The sequence below is a fragment of the Schistocerca piceifrons genome, chromosome 9, assembly GCF_021461385.2.
Source record: "Schistocerca piceifrons isolate TAMUIC-IGC-003096 chromosome 9, iqSchPice1.1, whole genome shotgun sequence".
Taxonomy (NCBI): Eukaryota; Metazoa; Arthropoda; class Insecta; order Orthoptera; family Acrididae; genus Schistocerca; species Schistocerca piceifrons.
Window position 1 is genome coordinate 187,873,315 of NC_060146.1, and position 21,324 is coordinate 187,894,638.

Here is a 21,324-nt window from a genome sequence, read left to right on the forward strand (position 1 = left end):
TAACTGCATCAGACAGGCAGTTACGATAATGTGCTTGATAATGGAAGTAAGACTCTTGAAAAATCAAAGCCTTTCAGAAGACTTGTCGCAGGAGAGATTCTGTAAAGTTTGGAAGGTAGGAGACGAGGTACCGGCAGAAGTAAAGCTGTGAGGACGGGGCGTGAGTTGTGCTTGGGTAGCTCAGATGGTACAGCACTTGCCAGCGAAAGGAAAAGGTCCCGAGTTCGAGTCTCGGTCCGGCACACAGTTTTAATCTGCCATGAAATTTTAGGAAATGGAGTTCAACAGTGTGAAACAGTGCAAAATGTGTGACATTTTGAGAGCGACGAGTGTAAACTGTGCGGAAATACTCGTAACACAAAATGTATAGTTCAACCTACAGTAAAATTACACCTTGAGAAAAAAAACGAAGTGTTCGCATTGTTTGTTGTTGTGGCCTTCAGTCCTGAGACTGGTTTGATGCAGCTCTCCATGCTACTCTATCCTGTGCAAGCTTTCTCATCTCACAGTACCTACTGCAACCTACATCCTTCTGAATCTGCTTAGTGTATTCATCTCTTGGTCTCCCTCTACGATTTTTACCCTCCACGCTGCCCTCCAATACTAAATTGGTGATCCCTTGATGCCTCAGAACATGTCCTACCAACCGATCCCTTCTTCTGGTCAAGTTGTGCCACAAACTTCTCTTCTCCCCAATCCTATTCAGTACTTCCTCATTAGTTATGTGATCTATCCATCTAATCTTCAGCATTCTTCTGTAGCACCACATTTCGAAAGCTTCTATTCTCTTCTTGTCCAAACTATTTATCGTCCGTGTTTCACTTCCATACATGGCTACACTCCATACAAATACTTTCAGAAATGACTTCCTGACACTTAAATCTATACTCGATGTTAACAAATTTCTCTTCTTCAGAAACGATTTCCTTGCCATTGCCAGTCTACATTTTATATCCTCTCTACTTCGACCATCATCAGTTATTTTGCTCTCCAAATACCAAAACTCCTTTAGTACTTTAAGTGTCTCATTTCCTAATCTAACTCCCTCAGCATCACCCGACTTAATTCGACTACATTCCATTATCCTCGTTTTGCTTTTGTTGATGTTCATCTTATATCCTCCTTTCAAGACACTGTCCATTCCATTCAACTGCTCTTCCAAGTCCTTTGCTGTCTCTGACAGAAATACAAAGTAATCGGCGAACCTCAAAGTTATTATTTCTTCTCCATGAATTTTAATACCTACTCCGAATTTTTCTTTTATTTCCTTTACTGCTTGCTCAATATACAGATCGAACAACATCGGGGAGAGGCTACAATCCTGTCTTACTCCCTTCCCTACCACTGCTTCCCTTTCATCTACCTCGACTCTTGTAACTGCCATCTGGTTTCCGTACAAATTGTAAATAGCCTTTCGCTCCCTGTATTTTACCCCTGCCACCTTTAGAATTTGAAAGAGAGTATTCCAGTCAACATTGTCAAAAGATTTCTCTAAGTCTACAAATGCTAGAAACGTAGGTTTGCCTTTCCTTAATCTTTCTTCTAAGATAAGTCGTAAGGTCAGTATTGCCTCACGTGTTCCAGTGTTTGTACGGAATCCAAACTGATCTTCCCCGAGGTTGGCTTCTACTAGTTTTTCCATTCGTCTGTAAAGAATTCGTGTTAGTATTTTGCAGCTGTGACTTATTAAACTGATAGTTCGGTAATTTTCACATCTGTCAACACCTGCTTTCTTTGGGATTGGAATTATTATATTCTTCTTGAAGTCTGAGGGTATTTCGCCTGTTTCATACATCTTGCTCACCAGATGGTAGAGTTTTGTCAGGACTGGCTCTCCCAAGGCCGTCAGTAGTTCCAATGGAATGTTGTCTACTCCGGGGGCCTTGTTTCGACTCAGGTCTTTCAGTCCTCTGTCAAACTCTTCACGCAGTATCATGTCTCCCATTTCATCTTCATCTACATCCTCTTCCATTTCCATAATATTGTCCTCAAGTACATCGCCCTTGTATAGACCCTCTATATACTCCTTCCACCTTTCTGCTTTCCCTTCTTTGCTTAGAACTGGGTTTCCATCTGAGCTCTTGATATTCATACAAGTTGTTCTCTTATCTCCAAAGGTCGTTTTCGCATTAGAAAGGACATAATGCAAGAATGAAAATTTTCCCCAACAGCTCAATCCAAACATCGAAAAGGCAATGATGGTAGTAAAAGATTCAGGAGTGGCATTGATATTCAGGGGTATCACTGTTCAGATTTCGCTCCGCTCAGTGAAAGTGACGACGAATGCGGTCTAGTGAGAACAAGCTATGGCTTGAGAGGATTCACTGACTGTATTGCTATCCTCATTGAAACTAACAAAAGAACTACACGACCTTTGGAGTGTAATGAATAGAGAATATGCACTGAAGGTAAACCGAAAAACGACGACACTAATTCAGGACCATTTAAATAAAAGAAAACAGGCGCCATTTACCAAATTTTGCAGCAAATGTATTTTCAGTTGTAGTCAAAATCGTTCATTCAAATTTTAAACATTTGATATTGGTCATCCACGTAGATTGCGCTTGATGAATAATTGAAGCTAATTACCAACACACCTTTTTAAGAAAAAAGGTTACAAATTACACATATTTACAGAACTCAACAGATCCATTTTTTCATGCGTATTTACATTAAGGAGCCACAGAAACTGGTACACCAGCTTAATATCGTGTAGGGCCCCCTCTGGCACACAGAACTGCTGCAACACGGTGTGGCATGGACTCAGCTAGTGTCTGAAGCAGTCACCATGAATTCTGGAGGACTGTCCATAAGTCTGTAAAAGCACGAAGGAGTGGAGATCTCTTCTCAACAGCACGTTGCAAGGCACACCAGTTATGTTCAATAATGCTCATGTCTGGAGAATCTGGTGGCCAGCGTAACTGTTTGAACTCCAAACAGTGTTCCTGGAGCCACTCTGTAACAATTCTGGACGTGTGGGGTGTCGCATTGTCCTGCTGGAATTGCACAATTCCGTCGGAATGCACAACGGTCATGAAGGGATGCAGGTGATCAGACAAGATGTTTACGTACGTGTCACCTGTCAGAGTCGTATGTAGACGTATCAGGGGTCCTATATCACTCCAACTGCAGACGCCCCACACCACTACAGAGCCTCCACCACCTTGAATACTCCTCTGCTAACATGCAGGGTCCATGCATTCATGAGGTCGTCTCGATCACCATATATGTCCATTCGCTCGATACAATTTGGAACGAAGCTCGTCCGACCAGGCAACATGTTTCCGGCCATCAACTGTCCAATGTCGGTGCTGACGGCCCCAAGCAAGGCGTAAAGCTTTATGTCTTGCAGTCATCAAGGGTACACGAGTGGGCCTTCGGCTCCGGAAGCCCATATCGGTGATGTTTCTTTGAATGCTTGTCACTCTGATACTGGCTAATGGCCCACCATTTAAATCTGCAACAATATGCGGAAGGGTTACACTTCTCTCACGTTGAAAGAGTCTCTTCAGTCGTCTTTGGCCTCGTTCTTGCAGGATGTTTTTTCGACTGCAGCGATGTCGGTGAACTGATGTTTTACCGGGTTACATTCTTGAAATGGTCGTAAGAGAAAATCCCCACTTCATCACTACCTCGGAGACGCTGTGTCCCACCACTCGTGCGCCGTCTACAGCACCACGTTCAACTTCACTCAAATATCGATAACCTGCCGTTGTAGCAGCAGGGACCGATCCAAGCACTGTAACTTTGTTTTACAGTTTGGTCCTTTAAGAGAGTGTTTGCTGTACAGGTTGTAGCGGTCAGCTTCTCCTCTCTTGCGTTGTGGTCGCCGGGTCTGGGGCCCGAGGTCTATGAATGGTTCAAATGGCTCTGAGCACTATGGGACTTAACGTCTGAGGTCATCAGTCCCCTAGAACTTAGAACTACTTAAACCTAAATAACCTAAGGACATCACACACATTCATGTCCGAGGCAGGATTCGAACCTGCGAATGCAGCGGTGGCACGGTTCCAGACTGAAGCGCCTAGAACCGCTCGCCCACATTGGCCGTCCCGAGTTGTACGCCTGGGCTCTGTTGCGTAGCCAGCGGAGTTGTGTCCCGATCTGACGACGAGCTTATCAGCTATAATTCACTAATATTTAATGTGTTTGATCTTTCTCAATTCTTTTAAAACTGTGAAGCATGACTAAATTTGAGATTTGTTATTTGGAATTTGATAATTTCTCTTACAGCTGATCTTTTATATTTTTTCTTGTTTTAAATACAACGAAAAACATTGAGGGATATACCTTGTAATCGTGTTGGTAAATAATTTCTTGTTCATTAATAATTTTTGTACAAGGTGATTAATAAGAAACGATCTCCAATTGTTTTTCCCAGCCCCTCGTCTAGTACCGAACTGTTTGCGTCCTACCACTAGGTTGCTGTTGTTGTTGTGGTCTTCTGTCCTGAAACTGGTTTGATGCAGCTCTCCATGCTACTCTATTCTGTGCAAGCTTCTTCATCTCCCAGTACCTACTGCAAGCTACATCCTTCTGCATCTGCTTAGTGTATTCATCTCTTGGTCTTCCTCTACGATTTTTACCCTCCACGCTGCCCTCCAATACTAAATTGGTGATCCCTTGATGCCTCAGAACATGTCCTACCAACCGATCCCTTCTTCTGGTCAAGTTGTGCCACAAACTTCTCTTCTCCCCAATCCTATTCAGTACTTCCTCATTAGTTATGTGATCTACCCATCTAATCTTCAGCATTCTTCTGTAGCACCACATTTCGAAAGCTTCTATTCTCTTCTTGTCCAAACTATTTATCGTCTATGTTTCACTTCCATACATGGCTACACTCCATACAAATACTTTCAGAAACGACGTCCTGACACGTAAATCTATACTCGATGTTAACAAATTTCTCTTCTTCAGAAACGCTTTCCTTGCCATTGCCATTCTACATTTTATATCCTCCCTACTTCGACCATCATCAGTTATTTTGCTCCCCAAGTAGCAAAACTCCTTTACTACTTTAAGTGTCTCATTTCCTAATCTAATTCCCTCAGCATCACCCGACTTAATTCGACTACATTCCATTATCCTCGTTTTGCTTTTGTTGATGTTCATCTTATATCCTCCTTTCAAGACACTGTCCATTCCATTCAACTGCTCTTCCAAGTCCTTTGCTGTCTCTGACAGAATTACAATGTCATCGGGGAACCTCAACGTTTTTATTTCTTCTCCATGAATTTTAATACCTACTCCTAATTTTTCTTTTGTTTCCTTTACTGCTTGCTCAATACACAGATTGAGCAACATCGGGGAGAGGCTACAACCCTGTTTTACTCCTTTCCCAACAACTGCTTCCCTTTCATGGCCCTCGACTCTTATAACTGTCATCTGGTTTCTGTACAAATTGTAAATAGCCTTTCGCTCCCTGTATTTTACCCCTGCTACCATCAGAATTTGAAAGAGTATTCCAGTCAACATTGTCAAAAGATTTCTCTAAGTCAACAAATGCTAGAAACGTCGGTTTGCCTTTTCTTAATCTAGCTTCTTAGATAAGTCGTAGGGTCAGTATTGCCTCACGTGTTGCAATATTTTTACGGAATCCAAGCTGATCTTCCCCAAGGTCGGCTTCTACTAGTTTTTCCATTCGTCTGTAAAGAATTCACACGACCTTATTAGATGTTTCAACTAATGCTACCCCCGCTTTACGGGCAACGATCTGCAAGTCGAATGGGCTGTTAGTCTACAAAAAAATTTCTGATATCCTATTATTAGTGAGGTGGTTTTGCCGGCGAGAGAGCGTTACGAAGATGCTCTCGAACTCCATTGGCAGACGTTACAAGAGAGGCGTTGCGCGTGACGGAGTTACTGTTGAAATTTCGAAAGAGCATTTTCCGGGAAGAGTTGGACAAAATATTACCTGCCCTCACATTCCCACCCCTGCCCCCCTACGTAAATCTCGCGTAGTGACCACGAGGAAATTAGAACCAATTCAGAGGTTTACTGACATTCATTCTTACCATGCGCTATTCCCGAGTAAAGCAGGGTTGGAGGGCTCTGTTAGTGGTACATAAGTTCCTTCCGCCACTCACCATAATTCGACTTGCTGACTATGATGTAGATGTAGATGTAAAGTAAACAGTCGGACTGAATGCCAATTATTATTCTCCCAAACATACCATAATCTGTAAACAACGCAATCAGGATTATAAATCGTTTCTGTCAGGTCACACAAATCTTTAACGTCGAGAGACTCATTCGGAGACAATAAGTATGGAAACTGCAGTGATTAAATCCCAAATCTCAGTTACTAACTAAATATCTGCAGTAACTTCTTCACGAAAAAGCTATTGAACCACATTTTACGTGCAGTTTTGTGGCTAGCACATCACTCGCTCTCACAAACAGTTAGGAAAATATTCTGTATGATTCTGAGCTGAGTAACATCTAATGTAACCGAGGAAATTAATCTGCAGCACTACTTCCTCCAAGAGGAAAATGAACATAGACTTCCTGCACGTTTAAAATAAATAAATTAAAATAGTGAAACAGCATACTTGAATGTTTGTTGAGTAATATTGTCAGAACTAATTTACTTTTGATTACTGGCTGGATATTCTTGAGAATCTGATTACAGCATTACGCAATAGGCAAATTTGTGACCCTTTTTAAGTAAACGTCATTATTAATGGGTTCTTCAAGTTAACATCAGTTTCAGATTCTTAAAAAAAAATAAACCAGTGTCCTCTTTATAATAATGACGCTACAGCAACTATAAGAATTAGACTCAGGAGCGTATCACACGCAGTACAACTTGAATAGTACTCAGTTACAATGTAATGATGGAGTTCTTTGCAAGTGTGGCTCGTCATATATTTCTCAGACCATCAGGATCGTTGAAGACGAAGTACTTAGGGTAAGCGGCACGCACACTTAAAACAGCTGAATAAATCGGCTACAGAAGGACTTTGCCTTAGCACTGGTCATCATACGGAATATAGCAACAAGAAGATTCTGATATGCAGTTCCAGCTACTGGGTTAGTACTATTAGGGAACCATTTGAAATTAATTTTACAAATAGAGATTAAAGTCTTATGAGGGAAATTCTGCTCTCTCTCTCCCTTGTTCCCTTGTCGAAAAACAAAAGGAGAGAGTTAATGATCCTACACACACAGTGGATACTGATTTGCGCTGTTATTTTTGGTTGAGTAGCGGTGCTAGTGTTTACAATGTGTGTGTGTGTGTGTGTGTGTGTGTGTGTGTGTGTGTGTGTGTGTGTGTGTGTTTCCTCTTTCCGGAATTACTTCTCATTTCATGATTTTACCCACCGTTCCCTACGGGTTGTATCTACTTGATGATGTTTTCTTGCCTTGAAATTAACAAGATGAGCATCAGGTTACTTTCGAATACGTTACTTTAACTTCGTAGTCGCGGAGAAAAACATAGGTTTCACGTTGTTTACCTCTGCGGGGAAGAAACAGATTGTCGCTTGCGGAGGTTGGACAAATTCCGCAGCAGTTGGGTAAGATTGCAATGTTTTTTGTTGAGGTATCAAGATCATAAAATTCTCCAAAGTTTGAGAGTGCTGTGTCTCATATTAATTCTCACATTGCCAATCGCATCAACGAAAGCACTGGCTTAGCCGTTGTCCGTAAAAAATCTGTTACAATCTTTCATAGTTATCTATTACAATCTTTCATAGTTGGATTTGGTTACTTAAAAAATGTCGGCTTTTTCTTGGGATTGGTTACACGGTGCTTCATGATTGTACTCTGGCTGAGAATTAGACGCGGCAACTGCCCGGCATTTGGCGAAATTTGAAAGTTTTCCTTGTCTTTGATCCTAATCCTTGACGTTCTGTCGTCAATCACACGGTGAAAGCATTTGACGACGGTACGTTATCCGTGTCAGGGTTCAAATTAAGCGTTTAATAATAGTTCGTCTTATAAGTGCTGTTGGACAAGCCGTTACCTCTTTCTCCCGCAGAATAAATTAGGAGGATAAAATGTCTTGTGTTGATTTGGGCACGTCCGCCCACGAGTGATGTAACTGCAACTGAGAGGGGTACTTTGCGGTCACTACAGTGGATCGGGATACTATTATTTCACCCGGGGACAAGAGCAATGCTGCAATTGTTTTGGACCAGTGGGATTATGTTTACGTGTTTCATTGCGTACTATCTGATTCAGCCTATCGCAGGACCGATGCTGACCCCACAAATGGTGTCGAAATACTAACTGCCCCCTGAAGAAAAGTTTCTTGTCGCAGTACACTACCAGGCGTTTTAATTCTTACTGCGCTGTTCCCCCTAGGTTATACGGCCTTCTAAAGATCCACAAGGGAAGGTTTCGCCTCTTTTTTGAGTTATAAGTCTTCTGACTGGTCTGATGCGGCCAGCCACGTATTGCTCTCTTGTTCCAATATTTTCATTTCAGAGCAGTACTGGCAACCCAAGTCCTCTATTATTTGATGGGTGTATTCCAGTCTCTGTCTCCCACTACAATTTGTACCCTCCATAGCTCCCTCTACAACAATACAATTTATTCCCTGATATCTTTCGCAAGCCCTAGCTTTCTGTCCCTTCTTCTTGTCAGTTTTTCCATATATTTCTCTCCTCGCCGATTCTGCGGGGAACCTGCTCATTGCTCACCTTATCGTTCCACCTAATTTTCAACATTCTTCTGCAGCATTACATGTCAAATGCTGCGATTGATTTCCGGTTTTCCCACAGCCTATGTTTCACTACCATACAATGCTATGCTCCAAACGCACATTTCTTCCTCACATTGAGGCCTATGTCTCATACTAAGAAACTTCTCTTGACCTTTTCGCTAATTCTAGTCTCATGTCCTCCTTGCTCAGTGCATAACGGGCTATTCTGCTGCCTTAATAACAGAATTCCCCAACTTCATGTACTTTGTTACCACCAGTCCTGAAGCTAAGTTTCTTGCTGTTTTCATTTCTGCTAGTCCTCATTACATTCGTTTTTGTTCTGTTTACCCTTCGTCCGTATTCCTTAATTCTTACAGTGGTCATTCCATTCAGCAGATCTTGTAATTCTTCTTCACTTACTATAGCAATGTCATCAGCGAGTCTTATCATTGATAAACTTTCACCTTGAATTTTACTTCCACTCTTGAATCTTACCTTTATTCACGTTATTGCTTCTTCGACGCATAGATTGAGCAGTAGGAGCCAGAGACTTCATCCTCGTCTCACAGCCTTCCGAATCCGTGCAATTCGTTCTCGGTCTTCCATTCTCATTAGTTCCTCTTGGTTCTTGTACATATGGTATGTTACTCACCGTCCGCTATAGCTTAACTTTATTTTCCTGAGAATTACGAACATCTTGCCCCATTATACATTGTCGTGCGCTTTCATCAATCGAGCGCTTTTTTCATTGTGTCTAGTCTTGCTTACATCATCAACCGCAAAGTCAGAATTACCTCCCTCGTTCCCTTACCTTTCCTTAAGCCAAATTGGTCCTCATCTTTTTCGTTCTTCTACATATTATTCTCGTCAGGAGTTCAGATGCATGAGGTGTTAAGCTGATTATGCCATAGTTCTCGCACTTGTCGGTTCTTGCAGTCTATGGAATTGTGTGGATTATGTTTTTTTTTTTTTTTCGAAAGTCAGGTGGTATATCACCAGTCTCATACATTCTGCACACTAACGTGAATAATCGTTCTGTTGCCACTTCTCCCAATGATTTAAGAAATTCTAGTGGAATGTTAATATCCTTTCTGCCTTGTTGGATCTCAAGTTGGGACCAAGTGGGTTACAACTTTTCCTCTCCTCTCTATCATTTACATTCCACCTTCCACGTCAGGTTTATTGCCGTCTGCCACTTTACTCTGCGTTGCTAGATACGAGGAAATGCGTACGGGGTGGGACGTCAAACGGGTCGACTTGGAGCAGGACAGGCACCACAGGAAATTTTAATTTCCACTGTCCATACTTTCACAAATAAATTCATAAAACGTTGTCAGCATGACCAGAAAGGAGTCATGATTCACACTCATAGCAGTGGAAGTTGAAAAACATAACAAAATAATTTTTTTTTTCAATGTGAAATTTCATCATTTTTCACTTACTATTTGTTGCATTTGTTGCTATAGGTACACTTTTCTTCATAAGTAAGAGAGATTTTTCGATGAATTTTGCACTACATACAAAAAATACTTATAGGTGTATGAAAAATTTATTTAATTAATAAAAAATGAAGAAACTGTTACATTTTAACGTTTAGAAAAAACCTAAATTTCATAGTTAATTATCTCAATTTCAACACAGTTTTAAATAGATTTGAAAAATTCTAGAGTTTTGCATCAAAGAATTAGGTTCAATAAGAATGTCGAGTGTGAGAGAAATAGGATAATTGTTTGTTTTTTGCGGAAAATGGCCGTATAATTTTTGCTTGTATTTGTCATTGTTTTACAACAGTCCAGCACCATGAGCAGGTTCTCTTTCATATTCTAAATCCGTTTTCTTCCTTTTCACGTTCCCATGATGCACTCTTCTTGATTTTACTTTCTCCAAAAATGATTTATCTGCTTTCACTACACGCTCTCTCTCTATCGCATACAAAGCTTTGCTGCAGTCACCCCGGCCTTAATTCCCAGCCGGCCGGAGTGGCCGTGCGGTTCTGGGCGCTACAGTCTGGAGCCGAGCGACCGCTACGGCCGCAGGTTCGAATCCTGCCTCGGGCATGGATGTGTGTGATGTCCTTAGGTTAGTTAGGTTTAATTAGTTCTAAGTTCTAGGCGACTGATGACCTCAGAAGTTACGTCGCATAGTGCTCAGAGCCATTTGAACCAATTCCCAGTTTCTCTAAAACATATTTCCTGCTTTGCACACCCTCATTGAAACATGAAACTGCATCACAATCACCAATGGCAAGTGCATTTATTTCCGCAAAAATGGTTTTGGCAATCTTTCCTATAAACATTGGTTAAAACTTTCAATTTGGGTTTTGGGTATCGCCATGAAGACATTTCTTCAACAAGTTCTCATTCGCAAGTTCCCTAAATACACACTATGCGATCAAAAGTATCCTTACACCAGGCTGAAAATGACTTACAAGTTTGTGGCGCTCTCCATAGGTAATGGTGGAATTCAATATGGTGTCGGCCCACCCTTAGCCTTGATGACAGCTTCAACTCTCCAGGCATACGTTCAACCGGGTGCTGGAAGGTTTCTTTGGGAATTGGAGCCCATTCTTCACGGAGTGCTGCACTGAGGAGAGGTTTCGATGTCAGTTGGTGAGGCCTGCACGAAGTCGGTGTTCCAGAACATTCCAAAGGTGTTCTATAGGATTCAGGTCAGGACTCTGTGCAGGGCAGTCCATTACAGCGATGTTATTGTCGTGTAACCACTTCGCCATAGGCCCTGCATTATGAACAGGCGCTCGATCGTGTTGAAAGAGGCAATCGCCATCCCTGAATTGCTCTTCAGCAGAGGGAAGCAAGAAGGTGCCTAAAACATCAGTATAGGCCTGTGCTGTGATAGTGCCAAGCAAAACAACAAAGGGTGCAAGCCCCCTCCATGAGAAACACGACCACACCATAACACCACCGCCTCTGAATTTTACTGTTGGCACCACACACGCTGACCGGTGACGTTCACTCGACATTCGCCTTACCCACACCGTGCCATCTGATCGCCACATTGTGCACCGTGATTCGTAAGTACACACAATGTTTCCACTCTTAAATAGTCCAATGTTTATGTTCCTTACACCAAGTGAGATGTCGTTTGGCATTTCCGGGCGTGATGTGAGGCTTATGGGTAGCCGCTTGATCGGGAAATCCAAATTTTCTCACCTCCCACCAGTCATAGTACTTCCAGCGGATCCTGATGCAGTTTGAAATGCCTGTATGGTGCTCTGGATAGATGTCTGCCGATTACACCTTATGACCCACATCAACTGTCGGTGGTCTCTGTCAGTCAACAGACGAAGTTGGTCTGTACAGTTTTGCGCTGTACGTATCCCTTCATGTTTCCACTTCACTATCACATCGGAAACAGTTGACCCTGGGATTTTTAGAAGTGTGGAAACTCGCGTACAGATGTATGACACAAGTGACACCCATCACCTGACCAAGTTCTGGAGTGCCCCATTCTGCTCTCTCACGATGTCCAATGACTACTGATTTCGCTGATATGGAGTACCTGGCAGTAGGTGGCAGCACAACGCACCTAATATGAAAAACGTATGTTTTGGGGTGTCCGGATACTTTTTATGACGTAGTGTAGGTTTCATTGCTTCCATTAGAGCAGTTGGTAGAGAATTCCTGTCATGATATTCTTCACGTACGTATGAGAGAATAATGCTGTACCAAAAGGTGTGGCACTGTATCTTCAAAATGGTTCAAATGGCTCTGAGCACTATGGGACTTAACTTCTGAGGTCATCAGGCCCTAGAACTGAGAACTGCTTAAACCTAACTGACCTAAGGACATCAGACACATATGCCCGAGGCAGGATTCGAACCTGCGACCGTACGGTCGCGCGGTTCCAGGCTGTAGCGCCTAGAACCGCTCGGCCACTCCGGCGTTTCGCACTGTATCTTTTTACACTTAAGACCAAATAACCTGTCATATAATCTCCCAAATACGTATGTTTTACGTATCAAACTATTCAAGAAGATAGGCATAGTTTTGAAAAATCGATTTCTTTAAAATGTTTTGCTTCCTACCCTCCCCCCCCCCCCCTTATGCAAAAGTGATCTTCATCTAACACTTCCTCAATCTTCTTTTCTATTCTTCTGTATATCATTCTTGTGAACAACTTGGATGCATGAGTTGTTAAGCTGAATGTGCAATGACTCTCGCACTTGTCATCTCTTACAGTCTTCGGATATGGGAGGACGATGTTTTTCCGAAAGTCAGATGGTATGTCACCAGTCTCATAAATTCTTCATACCTACATGAATAATCTTTTTTTTGCCATTTGCCCCAATGATTTTAGAAATTCTGGTGGAATGTTAACTATCCCTCCTGCCCTGTTCGATCTTAGGCAAATTATAACTGTTACTCTCCTCTCCGTCATTTACAGTCCACCTTCCAGTTTAGACTTTTTTCCGTCTGCCACTTTACTCTGCGTTGCTAGACACTCAGCTGAGGGAAAGCTGCGTTGAAGAAACTCCACCAAACAGAGGTGGCGGAACTCTAAGTCGTAAGCAGCATCTGGAACTTCATAAAATCTCAACCGTTTGGTATTCTATGAAACTTGTTTGAAAATATTTTAAATTTCAACTAATTCGCTTTTACTGCCTCCACAACATCTTGCAAATCGCTATCAATTCTGCGTTTACTGTCCATGTAATACTGACGGAAGATGATGACTGTTTTCACTACAAGTTCTGCAAACGAACTGCAATCCGAGACGAATGATTTTAACATTCTGTGTAGTCACTGACACCCTGCTATTCGCGAGTTACCACATCAGTCTTCGAAAGAACTGCTTGCCCAAATGTTTCAAGATGTGCATGAGACGCGGCGCTTAAGGAAGACGAGAAAGTTGAAACACAGACAACTTCCAAACAAATTCTCTTAAAATTTCCTGACTTTCACTATAAAGTTCAAAACCAGAGCCACTTCACAGTTCCGAAAACAGAACCGACTGAACGTAAGATTTCCTTACCTTAAGAAAAGTTCACGTGCAACGGCTCCACGTTGATCTGTCGAGAATTACGATTCACGAGCGAATCCCAGGGACAGAGAACTGTGCCACAAAGCACTAAACAAAGCGGGAGAAATGCTAAACCCCTGCTGGGTGATGATTTAGGCAACTATTATATCTCTTAAAAAAATAATGTTTCTATTTATTTAGAGGAAATACTCTCCTAGTAAATTTGTTTGTCCTTTGATTTATCGTGATATGTTACTGATTTTTAGTGTAATTAGTTTTTACGTTTAGCTTCCCAAAAAATACAAAAGAGTTATAATAAGCAAAATAATGAATTTCGTAGGTTGCCAATTACATATTATATCTGGTTTTATCGAGCGCCAGGCTACCTACAAATTATTGTAAATGCAATAGCGTAGTATTACTCAGCTCCAGTTCACTGATCTGAAATTATTACTATTACAGAAAGTAGACAAGTGTTAATAAAATTATTTCACTGAATTCCTTCAATTAATCTCACTGAATATTTTTACGTAATTTCTTCCGCTCCGGCTATCAGACATTGTGCTGTGAAAAAATATTTTTAAATGTACCGCATAACGGCGGCTAATTGTTAACAGTCAGAGATCACTGTTACTCGCTCCGATGCAGCTGGAAACATGCTAAATAATTTTCATTAAATATTCTTTTCACAAGATAAATGTGGCGTAGGTCCTTGAAAAAACACACGGAGTTCACTTTATACTAATATATTCTTACTAGGACACGATTTACACCATTAAATATTTGCAATTACGTTACGACAGAAACAAATGCTAGCGCAGCACAATAGCCTTATTCCAGATAACACCAGAACGAACAGAACAAAACAGATTAGACAGAAGAATGAGCATTGCATTGTGTTTTATACTCTTACAAATATAATTATACTTCTTTTAATTACTTACACATTATAATCTCATACTCTAAAAATAATGTCTTTTCTGCATCTATCGATCTATATTGTATATTTTTACAGTTAGTGTTATTACCATTCGCAGATAAATCGATGTTTGCAGCTCATTTTGAGTCACATACAGTCATTTTCATTTATGTTTCACCTCGATAAGGGTGAATATTGCAAAAGGGATACTACACAACCCGTCACAAGAGCTCGAGCATTTCTATTTTGTTAATTGCACGGTCATCAAACAGAATTACGTAAAGCAATTCATAAAAGAAATCCTCAATATACGAAACAAACAAACTTAAACAAAGTAAAATACCAATTATTCTCTGAAATTAAATACGGATTTAGCACCAAAAATTTATTCTGGCTGCTTTTATACGAAATCATGCACGCTACGACATAAGTCACATGATTTATGTTTACACAACGACTTACAATAAAATAAAACAACCATAGTTAACGTATGAAATCCGACAACTCTCACAGTCTCTCCTCGACATTCACACAACAAAATATAATGAAGCAGTAATTTTCAAAGTTGTTACCATTACATTAGCATCTTATGTAAGGAAATTGAAGAAAATTCTAAAAAACAATTTCTACGGACTGAATATTGTTAGCTATCTTTTCAACTGTAAATCAGTACATTACAATGCCTAGTTCAGTTTAGTAGCACCAGGAAAGTTATTGCATGTTTTAGGTAAAGGCTAGTGTCTTAGAAAGTGTTGAAGATACTGAAACGACATTTTTATGGTACAGTTGTATTATCAGTAACACTCAATATGTGGAATATGAGAACGATAGTATCAAATTTAGTCTATTGCCCCAGGCTCCAGAGAGTATGTGCAGTGGATCATGCGCACCCAGACGTAGCTCACACTGCACAAGCGGCCAGCGACAGCTGCGCTGAAGTGAGAGCAAAAAACCCGTTGTCCTCCCGGCTACGTGACAAGACTAACTATATGGGTGCTTACTTCACTGTAAGGTGGAAAGACTCAAAATAATTTTCTACTTTACAAAAACATCCAAAGCTCTTTTCAATTCTGACTCCAAAATTGGTTCCCTTCTCTCCTACCTGGCAATTTCTGTTGCTTCTACCATGCCGCATTGCAAAGTACTTCAACGGATGCTGAGAAGTATCCGAACGGTTTGAAATTTCTATTTTGCTCCATATTCAACCAAAATTAGCTAAAACTTCTTGCAGTTTTTCAAAGTACTTTACAGGATTCTGAAATGTATCCACGCTCTGAATTTTTGTTTGTTCTATATTCAGAAGTATCCATCCAAATTCACATAATTCAGAACAGCTTACGTGCAGAGCTCGAACGCAACCACAAATTATTTATTTCCCACAATGAAATTATTCTGTGATGTTTTTCTCTTTTAAATGAACACACCGCCATTTGATTGTACTAATTCCTTTTTTTAAATTTCGACCCAGGTTTCGCCCTTTTATGCTATATTCAAAATATTCTGTCATTTCGTGGGTAGCGAATATTTTTCGTTATTTATGGCCAATTTTAAACTTGATGTCCTGCAATATATGTTAGTGACAGAAACTAAATCACTTGAACATAGTGTAAATGGCCAAAACGTGGGTAGTAATTGGATAAACATTAGTACAATCAAATGGCGGTGTGTTCATTTAAAAATTATTCTATGACTGTTGCTCAGCAACATCAGAAACTGTTGGCCAAGTGTCAGAAGACAGGGAGGCAGACAGTGGCATCTCCAAACTCCCTGACTGAGCATTACGCTTGTGTCCACACATCTTATTTGGATGACTTATAATGAATTTTACTCTCTGAGCTTGGCATAATAAGATATTCGTGTCGCAACGCAATACTCACATGGGAACGTCTGTTGATACAACCTACAGTTTAAAGTGGACTTGTTGACGAGAGTAAACTAAACAGTGGCATTTTCATGTCAAAAACTTGCCTTTCGCTACTAATTCAATATCCGTAGTGTTAACGGATGTATCGGACGATGAACTATCCATCGAAAAACAGGCATAAGTAGACTATGAAATTCTCGAGCGTAGCCACCCTCCTTTTTGTCCAATATTTCAACTTTCTGCTGCCATATACAGTTTCTCTTGACTTCCATGCTTCGTCTTCCTTGCCTTGGTCTTCTTCCGAAATTGGCGTCTGCATCTCTGCTACTTTTGTCAAACAGGACTGATGGGAATTTCAAGTCCGTGCTTCATGAATGAATCTCCTCCTCTGACAAAACTCGGCGAGGTTGTTTTTTGACCAGCTGGGTTAGGGTAAGGAATTGTGTTCTCTCCCATACAAATATTTATTCCTGTCTCATCACCTCTCCGTTCGAATTTTCCTTTTTGTATTAGATCTTTGCTTATGAACGCTGGAAATCTTGAGTATCTTAACACAGTGTGGAATATTTTGTGTTATGTAACTCTTTTCAGAAAGTTTAATTTTAAGTAGTGTATAATATAATCCAATCGTTCCTGATATCTTACATAGTTAATTATAAAATCATCAGGTAACTCACAATTCACATATGATGCTGTGTACAGTATCACAAGTTTTGTGTGTTTGTTGGATAAAAATAATGCTGCTGATTTACGCTAAGACTCTGCTATAATTTCTTTCTCGATATTCTTCATTGTCATCACCATCATCTTCAACATCGTATTTTTCTCTTTCCTCCTTGTCCCCTTCCTCCTCCTCCACCACCACCATTTTCCGCCTTCTGCTTTCTTAAATACATTGTTGTGTTTATTTTCATCCTCTTCATCATGGTCTGTCTTCTCCTTTCGGAAAGTCGTCTCAGTTTCTGTACCGTGTGATAAAAAGGTTTAAATGCATTTTCAATTATAGAGTCAGCTTCAACTTGCATTTTTAGTAGTAACATCGGTTTCCTACGAATATTTCTTCGAGATTCCAACATCCGACACTTGAAATTACCCTTTCGTCCAACGTAATTGATAGGCATGTTAAAATTGTCGATTCTCAATCAACAGCTGAACCGATTGAAAGCAAAAATCTCAATTTACGCCACCGCTCACATGGACTAATGATTAAGTGATTAAACGGTTGCAGATCAAAATAGTGAATCGGTTAAAGGGTTAAATGGCTACATGATTAAATGGTTAAATATTTAAGTAGTATTCATTACCCATTACTAGTTTTCCATTCTCCAATTACGGTTACCCATTACTTGTTTACCAGTCCGGTACACCAATACCTTTTTGCCGTTACCAATTACCTCTTACCTGTTACTTGCTACTCGCTACCTGTTACCTGTTGCCCAGTTACCATTTACCTGTTTACACATTTTACCCATTGACTCATAAACCAATTAATTAGTGTATTCATTTACTCATTTGCATGTGTGTGTGTGTGTGTGTGTGTGTGTGTGTGTGTGTGTGTGTGTGTGTATACACGCAGTTCTGGCTGGTAAGGAGGGGATAGGGATTCACTTTAACTGCGCCACTTCCAACAATTTGGACTTCTTTAATTTTATTGTATGTATTTATTGGTATTTATTGAAGATACATACTGATTGCCTGCTTCGTTTTAATGCTGTGCTGCAACTGTCTGCAGGAGAGGTGGTACGGGGTGGGAGGGAGAGAGTGACATGATTGCACAACGCGTTCACATCATACGCAGGTCAGTGGCCTAAAGACTTAGCCGCTGCCACTCCATGTAAGCAATCAAATGTATTAAGATGGTCTCAGAATACTCATTACTTTCTTAGTCTCCTTATTTCTACACCTACATATATACTCGGCTAGCCACCAAGCGGTGTGTGGCGGAGGGCACAATTCGGCCCAAAGCCATATTTCCCCTATACTTCTGTATAGCTTGAAACACGTATGTGTTCAGTGTATTCATTAACAGCGATGGCGAGGCATGACAGAATCTCTGACCAGAGAGTTATTTATCTTTGCTAGTCTGCGCTTGACTGCGCGAGAATTCAGTTGCGAGTTGTGAGTTGCACTCAGTGGAAGTTGCGTGTAGCGAGTCGGTAGGAACAGTAGTTGTGTGTGAGGAGTCGGCGGTAGCAGTAGCGAATGGACGGTTGTACTGAGCGGGCGTCGACATGGGTCTCTGGTCACGGTTCTGGACGAGGTATATTGTTATCGAAGGTAGTGAAGCAGCATTGCGCTCAGCTAATAACATATGTTAATTGTAATTAATTTGTTCAAGAATTGCCCCAATAATAATTTTTCTACAAAGTAACCTTTTTAAACAAAAAGATTCATTTCAAGTTAAATAATATTTCCCATGCATTCCCTCCAAGAATCAAAATTAAATGTGGGCCAGCATTGCACGAAGCTGTGCCATAAAATAAGAGCAGATATTGATGCAGTTTACTGAGGTAAGAATTTTGGTTTTTGTGTTCAGGTTTAATTATTGCACAGGACCGAAGGTCAGCGCAGCTGCCCTTATAAAATTTATCAGGTTCATTTTAACGTTAATTTTGTGGGCACTTAACATTTTTGCACATTTTTATTATCATTGAGTTTTATTATTGTGGGGAGTTTACATTTGGGCCATTATTATTCTTTAATTTTACAAGGAGGTTACGATTAGCTCATTTTATTATTCAGTTTTGTGGGAAGACAACATTTCACTTAATATTGACCTTTTTAAAATTTTGCGGGGAGGTTACACTTTCACTAATATTGACATTTAAAATTCTTGCGGGGAGGTTACAAGCTTCTGTTTCATGTTGTTAAACCGCCCAGGTACAGAAATCATTTTACTTGTTATATGCTTTCCCCATCTACTGATAAGTTTCCTGCAGCTTCCTTCTTGCTTATTCTCATTACTTTTGTCTGTCCTATATTTATCTTTATTCCATACTCCTCGCCCCTTCTCGCAATACTGGTCTATTTCTGCTGTAGGTCCTGATATCACCAGCCCGGCTTGACCATTCAGGTATATTGCTGTCTTAGCCACAGTTATTGATGACAAATAGGCTGAAAAGCATATCTCGTTTCTGCACCACTGCAGACCGTGAGGTTAATCCAAAATTCGTTTCCCATGAACGTGACACTCCTTTATACATTTCCTTTAGTACGGCGGCAGATTCGGAGCTGTTGTAGGCGTGAAAATATACTGAACAATGCCGTAATACAATTCCTAATCTATTCTTTATCACTTCCTCATATACCCTTTTTGAGGGAACGTTCCTAAGCACTAATTCGCGGATTCTTATACGTATTCAAATGACAACCATGGAGACCCATATAATCCTGTGACCGAGAACTCATGTTGTATTTGATTGAAGTGTTGAGTGGTGGAACGGGATAAGGTTGGAGTGGGTACTCGGATGTCAGGTGGTCGGTAGTCCATCACCAAGGAAGAACAGTAGTGAGGTTGTGAGTCGTTGCCTGGTAGATGTCAGATGTGTCATCAACGAAACAAAATTCATCAAAAATGCATTTATTGCTCAGTACTACAGCAGTTTTGCCGATGCCCAGAGAGGTCAACGCCGATGAGACATGAATCATATCCGGCCTCAGTGGCCGAGCGGTTCTAGGCGCTTCAGTCCGTAACCGCGCTGCTGCTACGGTCGCAGGTTCGAATCCTGCCTCGGACATGGATTTGTGTGACGTCCTTAGATTAGTTAGGTTTAAGTAGTTCTAAGTCTAGGGGACTGATGACCTCAGATGTTAAGTCCCGTAGTGCTTAGAACAATATGAACATGAATCATACGCAGCCGACGGTGGGGGCGCTGTGGTCAGTAAGCGACTACTTGGTGTCATCTAGGTAACGAAGCAAAGACGCCAACGACAAGGCAACGAAACCGACACCAGGAAACCGGCCTCAAACTATAGCAGGAACGTTGCTTAGAGGCACAAAATCTATACGTGGACCCAGTGTGGAAAGCGCAGTCCCAACAGGAATTTCTGCCCTCAAAAACAGAGGCTAGCAGGCAGGAATTCATTTGCCCAGGTGACAGAGGATGAACGGCTGCACAATCCTGGATGGGAGGTTGATGCCTCCATAACTACTGTTGGTAGCAGACGCAGTAACCCGCCTGGTAAAGAGCGCTACGTCCACACTGTCGGTCTTGGCACCAGTAGCATGGCTGCGGCTTACACTAGAAAACTCCAGAGAGAGTGAGTGGTTGAACATCACGGTAAACATAAACATAACCAAAGCCTTGCAGACAAACAAAAATTACGCGAAGCGAAATGTAGTGTGAGGAGGGCTATGCGACAGGGGTTCAATGAATTCGAAAGTAAAGTTCTGTGTACTGACTTGGCAGAAAATGCTAAGAAATTTCGGTCTTGTGTCAAGGCGGTAGGTGGATCGAAACAAAATGTCCAGACACACTGTGACCAAAATGGTACTGAAACAGAGGATGACAGACTAAAGGCCGAAATACTAAATGTCTTTTTCCAAAGGTGTTTCACAGAGGAAGACAGCACTGTAGTTCCTTCTCTAGATTGTCGCACAGATGACAAAATGGTAGATATCGAAATAGACGACAGAGGGATAGAGAAACAATTAAAATCGCTCAAAAGAGGAAAGGCCGCTGGACCTGATGGGACACCAGTTCGATTTTACACAGAGTACGCGAAGGAACTTGCCCCCTTCTTGCAGCGGTGTACCGTAGGTCTCTAGAAGAGCGTAGCGATCCAACGGATTGGAAAAGGGCACAGGTCATCCCCGTTTCCCAAAAGGGACGTCGAACAGATGTGCAGAACTATAGACCTATATCTCTAACGTCTATCAGTTGTAGGATTTTGGAACACGTATTATGTTCG